Source organism: Pristis pectinata, chromosome 20 (assembly GCF_009764475.1).
Source record: "Pristis pectinata isolate sPriPec2 chromosome 20, sPriPec2.1.pri, whole genome shotgun sequence".
Lineage (NCBI taxonomy): Eukaryota > Metazoa > Chordata > Chondrichthyes > Rhinopristiformes > Pristidae > Pristis > Pristis pectinata.
In genome coordinates this window covers 8358354-8373663 of record NC_067424.1, presented here as the reverse complement: position 1 = coordinate 8373663, position 15310 = coordinate 8358354, and the positions used below count along the sequence as shown (strand labels likewise).

The window sequence follows — 15310 nt, the reverse complement described above, 5'->3', positions numbered from 1 at the left end:
AAAATCCTTGGCAAGTAGGATTAAAGACAATCCTAAGGCATTCTACAAATACATCAAGAGCAAGATGATAACTAGAGAGAAGGTAAGACCACTCAAAGATGAAGGACCTAATATATGCTTGGAGGCGGAGGATGTGGGCAAGGTCCTAAATGATTACTTTGCATCAATATTTACCAAGGAGAAGGATATGGAGGGTAGTGAGATCAGTGTGGAGCGTGCTAATATGCTAGGACATTTTGAGATAAAAAAGGAGGTAGTGTTGGGTCTCTTAAAGAACATGAAAGTGGATAAGTCCCCAGAGCCTAAGGGATATACCCCAAGTTATTGAGAGAGGCGAGGGATGAGATTGTTGGGGCCTTGACCAAGATCTTTGTGTCCTCTCCAGCCACAGGCAAGGTCCCGGAGGACTGGCGAGTAGCTAATGTTGTTTTGTTATTTAAGAAGGGAGATAAGGATAATCCTTGTAACTATATCTGCAGAGTCTCATGCCAGTGGTAGGTAAACTACTGGAGAGGATTCTTAGGGACTGGATTCATGAGCATTTGGAGGACCAATGCCTAAAATAAGGACAGTCAGCATGGCCTTGTGAGGGGCAAGGCATGTTTTACTAACTTGATTGAGTTTTTCGAGGAAGTACAAAGGCGATTGATGAAGGTAGAGCTGTGGATGTTGTCTACATGGATTTTAGAAAGGGGTTTGTCAAGGTTCTCATTGGAAGGATCATCCAGAAGATAAAATGCACAGGATCCATGGTGACTTTGCCATTTGGATTCAGAATTGGCTTGCCACTCAAAGACAGAGGGTAGTGGTCAATGGGACATTCTGGCTGGAGATCCGTGACTAGAGGTGTTCTGCAGGGATCTGCATTAGGACCTCTGCTGTTTGTGATGTATATACAGTATATGAATAGATTAAAGTGCAGATGGCTGGGTTAGTAAATTCGCAGACGATATAAAGAATGGTCGTGTTGTGGACAGTGTAGAAGATTACCAAAGGATACAGCAAAATGTAGATCAGTTGCAGATATGGGTGGACAAATAGCAGATGGCATTTAATCGGCCAAATATGAGGTTTTGCAGTTTGGGAGATCAAATATAAATGACAGTACACTGTTAACGGTGAAATCCATAACAGTGTTGATGTACAGAGGGAACTTGAGGTCCAAGTCCATAGCTCCCTGAAAGTGGCTGCACAGATTGATAGAGCGGTAAAGAAGGCATGTCGCATGCTTGGTCGAAGCATTGAGTTCGAGTCAGGAAGTTAGTTTGCAGCCTTGTAAAACTCCAGTTAGGCAGCATCTGGAGGATTGCATTCAATTCTGGTCACCCCACTACAGAAAGTATATGGAGGCTTTGGAGAGGGTGCAGAAGTTTACTGGAGTGCTGTCTGGATTAGAGGGCATGTGCTATAAGGAGAGGTTGGACAAACCTGAGTTGTTCTTTCTGGAGTGATGGAGGCTGAGGGGAGACCTGATCGAAGTTTATAAGATTATGAGAGGCCGATTATGAGTAGACAACTGATATCTTTTTTATAGGGTCGCAGTGTCTAATACTCGAGGGCATGCATTTAAGGTGAGATGGGGAAAGTTCAAAGGAGATGTGTGGGGCAAGTGTTTCACACAGAGAGTGGTGGGTGTCTGGAATACGCTGCTAGGGATGGTGGTGGAAGCAAATACGATGGAGGTGTTTAAGAGGCTCTTAGATGTGCACATGAATGTGCAGTAAATGGAGGGATATGCACACTGTGTAGGCAGAAGTGATTCGTTAAGTTAGGGAATTACAAATATTTTTAATTAATTTGGCACAACATCATGGGCCAAAGGCCCTGTTCCTGCACTGTACTATTCTGTGTTCTGAGTGCTAAAATGGCGAGCAGGGTCAAATGGTTCTCATGTAGACTGGAAGAAAGAGCATCTTATCTGAAGGTGGAGAATTGAATATTTAGTTTAGAATTCTGCAACATACCCAATTGGAAGATGAGGTGTCATTCCTCAAGCTGGCGTTGGGTCCTGCAACAGAGCAGGAGGTCAGAGTGGGATGGAGAATAAAAGTGGCAGGGAACAGATAGCTCAGAGTCATTTCTGCTGAGCTGAAGAGGAAACCACGTTGTGAACAGCAAATCACTGAAGAGACTTCGCACTGATTCACTTTCACTTCTTCCAATCTAGTCTATTGCATTTGGTGTTCACACATGGCCTCCTCTACACTAGAGAAACCAAGTACTGATTAGGAGATTATTTTGCAGAGTACATCTGTTCAGTCCATTGGAGTGACCCTGAGCTGTTTGACTAAACCTTCAATTCCATCCCATTCTCACTCTGATCTCTTTGTCTGTGACCTCTGCACTGTTACAGCAAGGCCCAATGACAGTTTCAGAACCAACACTCCATCTTCTGTCCACAGGAAGGCACAAACAGATTCAGAGTCAGATGGTGGATTAAAAGAGCAGGCAAGTGGAAGATAAGGGCAGACCCTCCACATGCAATCACCCAATCTACAGTTTGTTTCTCCAGTGTAGAGGAGGCCACATTGGGAACACCGGATGCAGTGCACAAGACAGGCACAAGAGCAAGTGAATCACTGCTTCACCTGGAAAGAACGTTTGGGTCCCTGGATGGTGGGAAGGAAGAAGGAATGGTGTTGCATCTCCCGCAGTTGCACAAGAAAGTGCCATTCGATGGGGAGTAGTAGGTGGGATGGACAAGGGGACAAAGGAGTCGCAGAGGGAGTGATCCCTACAAAGTGCTGAAAGGGAGAGGAGGGGAATGCGTATTTTGTGGTGGAATCTTGTTGGAGCTGGCGGAAATTGCAAAGGATGGTATAACTTTGCATCCCTGCCCTCACCCTTCTCCTGTGGACAGAATAGGAACAGAGGTCCCCTGGTTCTCGTCTTCCATCACTCCAGTCTCCGCACACAACGCATTAGCATTCGCAATTTCCTCTGAATACAAGATTCCATCACTAGAGCGTCCCAGTTTGAAATCGGCAGCCAGTGGGACAGACCCCGCACGGGGTGAGAGCAACATGAGTGGGGTTTCCCGACCCCTGCCCACTCCCCGCAGGACTCTGCACTGCTGCGGAGCCTCGGGATATCGGTGCTGCCCTGACCCTTCCCAGAGAAAACATGGATCAGACATTTCAGTAGAGACATAAAGTCAATCATTGAGAAACGTACAGTCAGATACCTGTAGATGTACGTGAAACATTGGATCCAGGCCAGGTGTTGTAATCCCACAGCTGTACCATCCTGTATCTCCAGAGTGAAGATCCTCCACAGTAACAGTAAATATTTCCCGTGCCGGGTTATCTGTGATTGACGCTCTTCCCCTCCGTCCGTGTTGCCCATTTATTTGCATTAAAACTGAACATTGGTGGGTCCACCCATGGCACCAATACTTTGTGTGTGAGCGGTACGTTGCTTCATAGGGACAATCAATTGTGATCGCTCTTCCCACAACTCCTCTTACATATTTCCCTGCCCACAATGTACCTGAAACTGAGGGGGAAATCTTTCAGGTTTGAGTGGAAAGTAAACTGTTTCATACAATGGGATGAATGTAGATTTAATGAAGCCACCACTGAATGTCAATCACAAGATCCTGTCCAAGGTCATTGACAATAGGATCAAACCTGTTCTGAGATGGGCTGTATCCAGCGGGAAAATCCCTGACAGCCTTGAACTGCTCAGGAATCCCTTTGACAGGATATTGCATACATACATGATGGACATTCTCTCCAAAGTGGGCTTTGGGGAGTGCATCAGGAATTGCACCCCACTGCTCAACGCAGATATCAGTGCAGCCCAAATCAATGGATGGCAAACAGATGCTTCCCAATCAAGTCTGGTGTCAGGGAACGTTGTTTGCTCTACCTTGCCTTGCTTTTGTGGTGCATAGGACACTTTGTTGAATCCATCAAGAAGAGGGGCATAAGAGGGGTGATGATGCCAGGCATTGGGGGCACTCTGATCAAAACTTCTCTGTACATGACTAATGTCACTGTCTACTGTGACCAGTTTGAGATGGAATCAGGGGTTGTAGTCAACTGCAGGAAATATGAGACCATGCTCTTCTGCAAATGGCTTGACAGGTTCACCGTCAACTCTGACTACCCGAAGGCACTGGGGATCTGGTTCAGAGGGGCTGATGCTAGAGTGAGAGGCAAGGTTAGAGGAATATTGGGACTGCTGGAGCAGTGCTCCCTTGTCATCAGGTGTGAGGTGTGAGGTGCTGTACTTGGTGAAGGTGTGGCCCAAACCCTGCTTTGGTGCCATGGTGGTCACCCAAGCCATTTTCTATTTCATCTGGAGATCCAAGAAGGAACATGTCCAATGGGTCATGATTCACGTTCTCAGACAATTGGGGAAAAGCATACCCAACACTGCCTTATCCTGATGGCCATCTGTCTGTGTAACTCCAGCAAATTATGCATAGAACCGAAGTATGCAGGCACAGTGTCCCAGAGCCTTTTAGGATCCTTAACATCTCTCTCTCTCTCTCTCTGGCTTCACCGGAGAGAGAGATGGTAAGCATCTCAAAAGGCTCTGAGTCGAGTTTCTCCAGTCAAGGAGTTGGCTGGGTTGAAAGTTCAGCCTCAGAGCTACAAGGAACATGCAGTACTCTTGAGTAAACAGTGGTGCACAATAGAACAGATGCATCTTGTCTGTTGAGCTGATTACAAATGAATGAGTAACTGCTACAATGAGAGATAAACTCAAGGTCAGGAGTGGAGATAATAGGTGAAACAGTTGGGGAAAAGAAGTATGTATCTGGAAAAGAATGGATTTATAGCCTTATAATTCATTGTAAAGAAAACAAGAGGCAGCTGGAGAGTGTCTGAAACAATGAATAAAAAGAAGATATTACAAGGTTTCAATAACAATAACTCTGGATACTAACCATTGCAAGAAGAGGACATTCCTATGTCTGGGACGGGGAGTCTGGAATACACCTCATCATGAAACTGGTCAGTTCACAAGTGTGAGGGTAATATCCTAGCTTACTAAGAGAAAATAAGTGTAATGGTGCACACTAAATAATCAATATATGCATATGTTAGTAAAGTAGTTTGGAAACAGAACTTGTTGCTCTGCCAGTACAATGAGATGTACAAAAGAGAATGCTGCTGATGGACACATTCCAGACTACAGCAGTACGTGCTAAGAGATGTACTGAAGCTTGGTGCAGTCAAAGCAAAGGCTTTGTGGGGAAGGAGTCCAGTCTAAGGTCTTTCAGCTGTGAGACATCGAGGGGTTAAGTCCTATGTGGAAGCCTCTCAAGTTCTTACAGTTGGAAAGTTGGATGGAGAAATGGCAGATGGAGTTTAATTTGGACATGTGTGAGACGTTTCCCTTTGGGAAGTCAAATGCAAGAAGTGTTACGGACTTGGTGTATGTCCCTTTAAGATAGAGTAGTTTGTGTGTGTGTGTGTGTGTGGGGGGCGGGGGGCAGGCCTACGTCAACAGAAGATAAAGGACATAATGACGTTGTTGAAGAAGTCAGCCGAGGTCAGAGGGGGAGAGAGAGAGAGAAAAGGGAGAGAGACACCAGCCTGCTAGTTTCTCTATCGATGGATGAGAAACAATAACTGTGTCTGTCACTGCAATCCACGTATGGAAATTGGGAGTAATCCAGTGGAGTTCACTTTGTTGCTGACCTGTAGAAGGAAACAGGTATTTGTGTGTGGACGACTACGATTCGGATGCTTTTCGGGGTGAGGAAGTCACTACCGAGTAAACACTGAGGTGTCATTTGGGTTCCATCGTGGAACATTTGGATTTCGTAATTACTCTCTCTATGTTCTCTACATCTACGTCTTATCTTCAGACAACGGTGGTTATTGAAGAAGCCTTTGCTCATGTTTCACCTTATGGCTTGCTGAACTGAACTTTAAGAACCATTCCTGGACTTGGAGTTTGGTACTTCGCCACACACACACGACGAGTTTAGTTTTGGGGTTAATGTTCAAGGTTTAACATTTTTACTTCTAACATTCTAACATTTTTACTGTTATTTTTCTTATTATCATAAGCAGTGATTAATAAAATAGTTTTTAACACTGAATCATGACAGTGTGTTTCTTTTGTTGCTGGTTCTTAACAGAAGAAAGTATTCAGTAAACCGTAGGATCCTTGGGAGGATTGATCTTGTGGCGCAAGTTCAGAGCTTCCTGAAAGTGGCAACACAGATCGATAGCATGGTAAAAAAGGCATACGGCATGCTTGTATTCATTGGTCATGGCATTGAATATAAAAGCTGGGAAGTCATGGAGAGAGGGTAGAAAAGGTTCACCAGGATGTTGCCTGCATCGGAGAGTATTGGCTATAAGAAGAGAGGTTGGACAAACTTGGATAGTTTTCTCTGGAGTGTCGAAGGTCGCGGGGTGACCTGATAGAGGTATATAAAATTGTGAGAGGCTTACGTAGGGTAAAGAGTCAAAGCCTTTTTCCTCAAGGTGGAATAAAAGAAAAGTTGTTTGTATGGCGCTGTTGCTCAGTGTGAGCTTCCTCCTTTCTGAGCCAGTACATTGTGGGATCCAGTCCCACTCCAGAGTCCTGGCCATAAAATCTCAGCTGTCCTTCCAGTGCAGTTCTGAGAAAGGTGCTCAGAGTCAACGAGATGCCTGCCCGAGGATGTCTGACCCTCAGGCGGAGGTAAAAATTCCCCTGATGCTGCTTGAAAGAAGAGAAGGGGAAATCTGCCCACTGTCGTGGTCAATACCTATCACCCCAGTGAAAGCATTTTATTTGTGCCCTTCAGCCCACTGGGTACAGCCCATTCCCAGTTAAGTAATCCACCAGTGCCTTTTCCCTTCTCCCTATTTCCTTGCAGGCCAGCAATTTATTTTCTTCCACACATTCATCAACTCCAATTTGATGCCTTTTTGCCATTTCCAGAAGGGCAACTTATATTGATCAATTAACCTTCCAGCCTGTGGTTGGTAAGTGGGAGGAAGCCCACGCAGTCACAGGAAGATTGCACAAACCCCACACAGACAGTACCCACAGTCCACGTTGAATTCATTTTGGTACCCCAGAGATTGGATCAGAGAGAGCAAGGGGTGAAGATTACAGGCAAACTGAGCAGGAACTGTGTGAATGAACACTACCACATAAATATTCAGCATAAAAATGAAAAGCTGGAGGCACAAATTCAAATAGGTTGAGGCAATAGACTCAACAGAGATGTAGCTTCAGGTGGAGTAGGATTGGGGAGAACATTGTTGTTCACAAATCTAATTGATCGCAAAATTAGAGGTGCTACACTTAGTGGAAAATTCCATTGATTAAAATGAAAGAAACTTGGAATAAAGGGCATTAGTCAGGGATCATGATACTGGCTGGTAGCCGTAAAGACCATCAAGTTCACCCCTGCGCTCCAGAGAAGAACGTTCCACACCCAGACTGGCATGAATGTGACAGCAGACCAGTGAATGTGGTTCACTATTAAATGACCTCCTAATGAGTGCTGGGAAGCCTCCAGTTCACAGTAAGAGTTTCTAACAGCCATGTTACCACATTCTTTATGATGAATTCCAGGAAATTTCCTCCCTTCATTCCATTCCCTTGCCCATTCCCCATCCTCTCCTGAATCAGCAGCCCTTCACTTCCCCTTTGAAGCGATCACTGATTCTGTACCTTGGCAGAAATTCCATGTCCCCTGACCATTTGCATCCTAAGTTTTTCCTAATCTATGTCATTTTCCTAACAATCTGAACTTCAAGCCCTCCTGTTGCTTACTCAATGACTGGTAGAAATATTTAGAACCAACTCCGCTTATCCAAAACCCTGGTAATTTTGAGGGCCTCCGCTCTGCATTGATGTCTCTCTCCTCAAAACTAAAACTGATCTTCCTCAGTCTTGTTTTAACTTAACCCATTCACCGGTTCTCTGCAAATCCTGTCTGAACTAGGCTGCACTACATGGAGGCTGCATTTCACAAGTCTATTTAATCAAAACAGATATTATAGTTGTCGTCACAGACAATCATGTTCCATTTTAGTTACGTGGCATCACAGAGATTCCTGCAAAGTTTTATTCAGGTTTTTGGAATTGTGTAATCCTGACCATGATCCATGAAATTTGGTGGCCTTGTTCATAACCATTAATGGATCCAAATGGAATGAATTTCTTAGTGGTGTCCCAAAGTGACTGAGGTATCTTAACAAGCAATCAAGCAGACAATTTGAACAGTCACATAAATACTTTAAGATAAAACAACAAATGCTGGAAATAAAACATTCAGCATCTGTGGAAGGAGAAACAATTAAAGTTTCAGGTCAAAGTCCTTTCAAGGGGAAAATATATTTGTTTTCACCAGTAGAGACGGTGGAGGAAGGATGGATAGAACAAAGGGAATAACTCTGGTAGGGTCAGACAAGAGGACTTAATGTGGCAGTTAAGTAGAAGATTATGCTTCTTTGTCCCAACAGTAAGTTTGTAGGACATACTCATGAGTACACAAATAGAAAAAGAAAAATTGAGCCAAAATGATGACAAAAGCAGAAATGGCCAGTTCTGACAGAGATAGAAAGAAGGAGTGAGTTACCTAAAGTTTGGGAATTTGATTTTGAGTTCTGAAGGCTGCAATGTCCCAGATGGAAGCTGAGGTGTTGTTCCTCAAGCTTGTGTTGTTATCATTGTGACAGTACAGGAGCCACAGACAGAAAGGTCAGAGCGCAGTGCAATGGTAAATTAAAGTCCAGGCAAAGGGAGGTCAAGATCCCACCTGTAGACTGAATGCAGGTGCTCCACAAGGCAATCATCCATTGAAAATATTGTTTCTTTAGTATGGAGTAGGCCATTGAACACTGACTACAGTGGTCTGGATTGGAAGAAGTGCAAGTCAACAGGCGTGTTGCCCATTTGTTTCCTTTAAAACTAAACATGGTGGAGTCCACCCACAGAGCTATTTGTTATAAATCTGTTCCAAGTTCAGTTTATTTTAGTGTCCTTACAATTATCCTTCAAAGTGTTGGAGTGTGCTGCCACAGTGGTTATGTAACTAATTTCAATATCTAGACATGAATTTAAATCATCCCAGGACACATGGGAAGTTGAAATCCACATTACTAAATAATTCTGGATTTAAGAACCTTTAATCAGGTGTGATGACAAAGAAGCCACGAGATTGTTAACAAAGCACCATTGAGTTACATTTCCTACATTTACAAGTCTACACATATTTAACCATCTCCGCTGTGGAAACGGTGCCTGAGACCCAAACTATAACACTGCTTATCAGAATGTCCAGTTCTGGCTGGCACTCACCAGGTAGGGAACAGATGAGAAGAATCGGAATCCACATTTGCAGAGACCAGGCCAGCCGTTCACTTTTTGTCAGTTGCTCACCTCTTAGTCCTCAGAATTAAATAGAAGCTAATAGAAGTCTGACCCAGAAAATAAATGAGAAGAAGGCAACAGGATGTCTGACCATGAAACCACAGTGAGCAGCTGAAGTGTCAGAGACCTTACAATATGAAATGCATTTAGGTCTGTTCAACAAATAATAGAGACAATTCTCATGGACTGATGGAAACGGTGGAGGTGGGTGGAATAAAGAGACTGAATCTGTCAGCAGGAGTGGGTGACGGCAATCCGAGGAAAGGTTTATTTCAAAGCGTTAACTGAGGAAGGAAAATAAATATAGTTATAGCAAAGCTGAAAGCGAGTGTAAAATTCATATGCACACACCTCCATCTCCCCACCTCCCCCACCACCACCCCCTCCAACTCTGCCTCCGCTCCAAACAGCACTGGGCGTGCAAATGAGAGCTACACATAAAGCTGTCAATGCAGAGCTTGTCCACAGTGTGAGAAATATCTGAGCATACAATCTGAGTTCAAAAATAAACCTTATTCATGAAAACTATATACAAGAAATGCAAAAAATAATAGTGCATGGCTTTCTTTATCCTCATAATGTTGTTCAGTCTGTACATTTTGGGTGTTGTTGGGTCTATACATTTGTAATGTTAGCATGTTCTATGTACAAGGCACCATTACTGCTTATGTAGCCTCCTTGGATGAAATAAACTTTGAGAGGCTTTTGCCCAGGATCCAGTCCCTCAATGTCCAATGGCGGCAGGAATGCTCAATGTCAGCAAGACTGAGGAATTGATTGTGGGCTTCAGGAAGGAGAGGTCAGGAGAACACACACCAGTATTCATTGAGGGGTCAGCAGTGGAAAGGGAGAGCAAGTTCCTGGGCGTCAACATCTCAGAGGATCTATCCTGGGCCCAACATGTTGATTCAATCACAAAGAAGGTACAACAGAGGAGTTTGAGGAGATTTGGTATGTCACCTAAGACTCTTACAAATTTCTATTGATGTACGTTGGAGAGCATCCTGACGGCAGCCCCTTGTGATCCTCTGCATTGGAGGCTGTGATGCAACGAGTCAGGTTGCTGCCTCGGTGTCAAGTTTTTATCTCCTTGCATTAGTGTGAAGTGCTTGAGGGTCTTTTACTATATTACAGATGCTCCATTGATTCAGATTCCTGTGGTTTATTCCACAAATTAATTAATAATATTTCAGTTAAATGTTTGTGACTTTATTGTTGTGGTCAATGAGAGGTTTATTGTTTTTGTTTTATTAAGTGTGTGAAATCTAACTTAAAGGATACATTGCATTCAGGTTCTTGGATTTTCCCAATGATGTCAATTGTTTAGAAAGTTTTACAGAGGGAAACAATTAATCTCTCAAATCATGACATTTCATAAGAACTTTTATTGCATTAGAACATTGACCTGAAATATCAGCACTTTTCTTTTTTACACAGCTTCTTTCTGACCTGTTGAGGATTTCCACCATTTGCTGTTTTTATTTCAGATTTCCAGGACCTGCAGCATTTTGATTTGACGTTAAATGTCACAATACAGAAAATACTGCAATAATTCATTCAATAAACATTTATTCAGTTGCAGCACATTTCCATTCACTGTACAAACTCCTTAAAAGTCACAGTGCAATGGAAAAAAAATGTTGAGTGTTGAGTAAAATGCAAAAATTGCAGCTTGTGATGGTAAATGGGTTGTGACATTGCAAGGAAAATGTGTTACTTTTCTCAGGGTCAATGTGTGTGATAGAAACTCAAAAACAATGAGTCTTGTAGCTGCTAAATGAGGGGTGTTGCTTGCAAATTCAAAGAACAGTATGAAAGCAAGAATGAAGTTAGAAATATAAGGTGTTCTTTGTCATTATCAGCAGTGTAGCAAAGTTCACACATAACTCAGTAAGTGAGGGGGGGAGGAAGTAAGACCAAGGAGAAGTCTTACAAGAAAATGTGGCAGGTCACTCTTGCAGAAAATTTGAACACAGAAAATGCTCCTATATACGCACAAAACTTGAATTGGTTTTCAGGATCTGGGAGTTGTCAGCAAACCAGCATTTCTTGCCCAGCTCTAATTGCCCTAAATGGGTCCTGCCATTTACTATATATTTTCCTATTGCATTTGTCCTCCCAAAATGCATCACCTCACACTTGTCCATATTAAACTCCTGTATTGCTTTTTGCTCTATCCTTGCTTTATTTGTGCATTGAGATTCCTGTCATAATCGCTCCATATACTTAAGTTTGTTTTTTGAGTTATTCCATTGCCTTTAATCAGCAAGAATAATCAATTAACATTGAGTTTCTGAGTCCAGATTATCTATGTGAATGACAAAATGGTCTTGCTTCCAATACTGGGTTTTACAGTATGCACCCCATCCTCTCAGGGATCTCACTGAGTTCAGCACCAACTTCTTGGCTCCAGACAATAAAGTTATGAGTTCAAGTCCTACCCCAACACTTGAGCTAATAATCCAGATGTATAGATCAACACAGAGTGAAAAAGTGCGTGACTGTCCGAACTGCTAACTTCAGGGTAAAACCTTAAACCACTTGCTCCTCCTGCCATCTCTGATGTAAAAGATTGAAACTATCATCATATAAAGGGGAGAAAAGTCAATGATAAGTTTCCAAAAAGGCATGCGATAGACAGTATGTCTTGGTCCTGCCAGCAATCACCATGTCCTATAATTGAATAAAAATAAAACCAGGTCTGGATCGTGCCCAGGCACCATAACCAAACAAGGGGATAGTCAATATTGAATTAATGTTCCATGTAATGGAGAGGAGTCCTAGAGATTTCTGGATGATAATATGGTCCCTGTACATAGAACTGTAAAGCCTGTGACCAATAGAACTTATTGCTTACCATCAGTAATAGAAGAAAACCTAGACATTGATAATGACAGTATAATAGTCAGTCTGGATTCTTGAAGTTTGTCATGGATTAATGATCCAATAGAATTTCCCATGACTGTCACTTAGTTAGTAGACCAGGGTAATATAGTAGCTGTCATTTCCTCAAAATTTCCTTTCAAACAAATTTTGCAGAAGGGCTACAACGTGCCTTATTACAATGCTTAGAACATGTAGAGTCAGAGGTCAAGTGGGTGAATGGTTAAGGTATGTTTGTATCGAGCTGAGATAAAGAACTCTATTTCTGACTCTAAACTCTATTTAGATTTGATGAAAGTTTAAATGTGTAGCTTTTTTCATTGCTCTGTAAAAGTTTCTTCCATACAGATGCAGCTATTCTCAAAAAGTTCCAATGTGTAAACTTTAAATTTTTGCTCGATTGGAATATGTGCATATTATAAATTTGAGCAGATAATATTTGTATTGTGAAATCCATTTATTCCCTGTTGGTGATAGAAAGCATACTGACCTCTGTGCTGTTTATCCAATATCTCTCTTTTTTAATATGTTCCTTCCCTCCGCTCCTTCCTAGAGTTCAGCAGGTTACTGAGAGCTTCCATTCAACAGACACAACCAATTTCCTCCATTCCTCATGTTGCCTCACTGCCACCAGAGACACCGGTGTCTTGCATTTTGCTGAAACAGTGGTGTTTGCTGTGGCTCTGTGGCCAGACTCTTGTTTCGGATTCAGAAGGTTTGGGTTTGGTTTCCACCACAGTGAACTGAGTCATAGAGTCATACAGCGCAGTAACAGGCCCTTCGGCCCATCTAGTCCATGCTGACCTGATCTTCTGCCTAGTTCCATCTACCTGCACCCGGACCATATCCCTCCAAACCCCTCCCATCCATGTACCTATCCAAACCTCTCTTAAATGTTACAATTAAACGTGCATCTACCACTTCCGTTGGCTGCTCGTTCCACATTCGCACCACCCTCTGAGTGAAGTAGTTCCCCTCAGATTCCCCTTAAATATTTCACCTTTCACCCTAAACCTATGACCTCTAGTTCTAGTCTCACCCAACCTGAGGGGAAAAAGCCTGCATGCATTCACCCTATCTATACCCCTCATAATATCTTATAGATCTCCCCTTATTCTCCTGTGCTCCAGGGAATAAAGTCCTAAACTATTCAACCTTTCCCTATAACTCAGGTCCCCAAGTCCCGGCAACATCCTTGTAAATTTTTTCTGCACTCTTTCAAGCTTACTGATATCTTTCCTGTAGGTAGGTGACCAGAACTACACACAATACTGTAAATTCGGCCTCACCAACGTTGTGTGCAACTTCAACATAACATCCCAATCCCAGTGGTCAATGTCCTGATTTATGAAGGCCAATGTGCCAAAAACTCTCTATGACCCTATCTACCTGTGAAGCCACTTTCAAGGAACTATGGATTTGTATTCCCAGGTCCCTTTGTTCCACCACACACCTCAGAGCCCTACCATTCACTGTGCAAGTCTTACCCTGGTTTGTCATCCCAAAGTGCATCACCTCACACTTGTCTGCATTAAATTCTATCTGCCATTTTTCAGGCCATTTTCCTAGCTGGTCAAGATCACACTGCAAGCTTTGATAGCCTTCCTTGCTGTCCACTACACCCCCCAATCTTGGTGTCATCTGCAAATTTGCTGATCCAGTTTACCATATTATCATCTAAATCATTAATATAGTTGATAAACAACAATGGACCCAGCACTGATCCCTGCAGCACACTAGTCACAGTCCTCCAGTCAGAGAAACAACTATTTACTACCACTCTCTGGCTTCTCCCACTAAGCCAACATTGAATCCAATTGGCTACTTCATCCCGAATGTCAAGTGGCTTAACCTTCTGGAGCAGCCTCCGATGAGGGATTTTGTTAAAGGCCTTGCAAAAGTCCGTGCCATTCCCTCATCGACCTTCTTGGTAACCTCCTTGAAGAACTCTATAAGATTGGTTAGACATGACCTACCACGCACAAAGCCATGTTGACTATCCCTAATCAGGCCCTGTCTATCCAAATACTCATAGATCCTGTCCCTTAATTTCCTGGCTTATTCTCAGAATCTTTCTTAAACAACGGAACAACGTTAGCTATCTTCCAGTTCTTCGGCACCTCACCCGTGGCTAAGGACATTTTCAATATCTCTGCCAGGGCCCCTGCAATTTTTGTATGAGCTTCCTACAAGGTCCGAGGGGACACCTTGTCTGGCCCTGGGGATTTATCCACCTTCATTTGCCTCAAGACAGCCAGCACCTTCTCTTCCGTAATCTGGATACAGTCCATGATCTCACCACTTTTGCCTCTATAGTCTCTGTGTCTGTCTCCAGAGTAAATATAGATGCAAAAAATTCATTTAAGGTCTCCCCCATCTCTTTCCGCTCCATGCATACATGACCATGCTGATCTTCAAGAGGGCCAATTTTGTCCCTTGCTACCCTTTTGCTCTTAATATAGCTATAGAAACCCTTGGGATTCTCTTTCATCTTGTCGCAGAGAAATCTCATGTCCATTTTTTGCCCTCCTGATTTCTCTCGTCAGTGTTCTCTTGCATTTCTTATACTCCTCAGGTGCCTCATTTGATCCTAACTGCCTATACCTGATATGGACCTCCTTTTTCTTTACCAGGGCCTCACTATCCCTCGATAATCTAGGTTCTCTAAACCTGTTAGCCTTGCCTTTTAATCCAACAGGAACATACAGATTCTGTACACTCAATATTTCACTCTTGAAGGCCTCCCACTTACCAAGCATCTCTTTGCCAGAAAACAGCCTATCCCAATCCACGCCTGCCAGATCCCTTCTGATGCCATCAAAATTGGCCTTCCTCCAGTTTAGAACCTCAAACAGACCAGTCCTATCCTTCTCCATACTTATCTTGAAACTAATGGAATTATGATTACTAGATTCAAAGTCTTCCCCATACACACAATTCTGTCACCTGCCCTGTCTCATTCCCTAAAAGGAGGTCCAGTATCATGCTCTCTCTAGTTGGGACCTGTACATATTGATCGAGGAATCTTTCCTGAACACACTGACAATCTCTATCCCACCCAATCCCTTTACAGTACGGGAGTCCCAGT

At 43.1% G+C, this 15310-nt stretch overlaps 1 pseudogene; it reads right to left on the bottom strand.

The window, feature by feature from the left end:
• Positions 1 to 15310, bottom strand: part of LOC127581026 (Fc receptor-like protein 5) — a 94527-nt pseudogene that overhangs the window by 66779 nt on the left and 12438 nt on the right.